Below are 2,076 nucleotides of genomic sequence, written 5' to 3' on the forward strand. Positions count from 1 at the left end.
GGGGCGGCCGCCAGGGCCGGGGGCCCTTCGCCCCCCGGGGTGCGGTGCGCCCGCTGCCTCCCGGAGCTGCTCTTGCGGCGGCGGCCGGTGCATCCCCTCCCTTCCACTTCGGCCCGTCGGGGCTCTGTGTGTCCCCGCCGGTCCGTGTGCGGCCTCCCCCGCGCCCTCACCTCACGGTGCCAGGTCTAGAGGTGCTGGCCGTGATGGCAGTGACCTGGGTGAGGGACCGCGTCAGGTATTTTAACAGAACTGTGACGCCTTTCGGGCACTGTTGGCTTTCAGCCCTCTTTGGCAGCTTTATACCATGTGGGACGTCAGATCAGTCAAGTGTGTCCCACCATAGCTCGAACCCAGAGGGAGTGTGCCCAGGTGGCCAGGAAGGCCAATGGCATCCTGGCTTGTGTCAGCAATAGCGTGGCCAGCAGGGACAGGGAAGGGATCTGACCCCTGTACTCGGCACTGGTGAGGCCACACCTCAATGACTGGGTTCAGTTTTGGGCCCCTCACTATAAAAAGGACATTGAATGACTCGAGCGTGTCCAGAGAAGGGCAACGGAGCTGGTGCAGGGTCTGGAGCACAGGTCTGATGGGGAGCGGCTGAGGGAACTGGGGGGGATTAGTCTGGAGAAGAGGAGGCTGAGGGGAGACCTCATCGCCCTCTACAGCTCCCTGAAAGGAGGGTGCAGAGGGGGGATGAGTCTCTTTAACAGAGTAACAAGCCATAAGACAAGAGGGAATGGCCTCAAGCTGCACCAGGGCAGGGTCAGACTGGCTCTTAGGAAGTATTTCTTTCCAGAAGGGGTTGCTGGGTGTTGGAATGGGCTGCCCAGGGCAGGGGGGGAGTCCCCATCCCTGGAGGGGTTTAAAAGTCGGGTTGACCCAGCACTGAGTGATCTGGTGGAGTTGAGAATGGTCAGTGTGAGGTTCATGGTTGGACTGGATGATCTTCAAGGGCTTTTCCAACTGAGATGATTCTGTGATTCTAGAGTTTGCCTTGGTGCTGACCCCCATTCTCCTCCCACCGTGCCATCCGTGCCACAGGCCTTCACGGAGGGGCAGCCTCCTGCAAGGGCACAGGGAGCTTCTCAAGCCGCTTCAGCCATAACCAAGGGAGGCTGATAAAAATCTAGAAAATGATGTGCCTTCTGTGGCCTGCCCCATGACCACACGCCCCAACCTTTTCAAAGTCTTACGTTGTAATTATTATGTAACCCAATACCTTGCTGCTAATAAAACTAAAAAAGGGCAGTGTTGATTTTGGTGTTGCTTTTAAAAAACTACCTCAGCTGCTCCCTCAGCAGCTCACACAAGGACACCTCACCCATGGCCTTCCATGTTGTGCTGGCAAATTCATCCTTCCATCCCAGCTTGGGGCGACCTCTCCCAGCTTCAGGGTGCTTTCTTGTGCTCCCACAGTGCATTTTCTGGGCAAATCTCCGTGTAGGTAAGAGATACCAGCTCCATGTCTCAGCCTGCTTCTGAGGGGAGGGATTTCCAACCTCTGCCAGCCCCTGGGGCTGCAAAGCTGCTGCAGAAATGTATGAGCTGTAGCAATAGTTGCTGGGGTGCTTTATTTTGGAAAGAAAACCCCATATACCCTTTAGGGGCCAACAAAAGCCCTGGGCCAGTGCGTGGGAGAGGGAAAAACAGCCACCAGATCTGTGTGTGACCTGGGGCTTCTCTTGAATATGTATTTAGGAGGGGGCACCTGCAGCAACATTATTTTTTGAGGTTTATTGGAGATTAAAAGGGCTCTGCTTTCCAAAAAGCGCCTTTGCTTTGCAAAGGGAAATTCAAATGTATAGAAACATTTGTCTGGGGGCTCACTGCACTGCAGCCTCCGGGTGCGCTGGGCTGAACACGCGTTATTGGCAGCTCGGAAGGGGTTTTTTATTTTTCCTGTGGAAAGAGTGTCGGTGAGGAAGTGCTAGGCCTTTTTTTTGGGGAAAAAAAACCCGATTTCTGAAGGAGGCATAGGGGTTTGCATGACCTGACCTCCGTGTTGGGGGGGTGTCCCGGTTCACGGGGGGAGTGTTCCGCGTCCCACCCCCGCGCTCCGCCCGGCCGGGTCCTCCC

This window comes from Athene cunicularia, assembly GCF_003259725.1.
Source record: "Athene cunicularia isolate RWA chromosome 10 unlocalized genomic scaffold, athCun1 chr10_part1, whole genome shotgun sequence".
Lineage (NCBI taxonomy): Eukaryota > Metazoa > Chordata > Aves > Strigiformes > Strigidae > Athene > Athene cunicularia.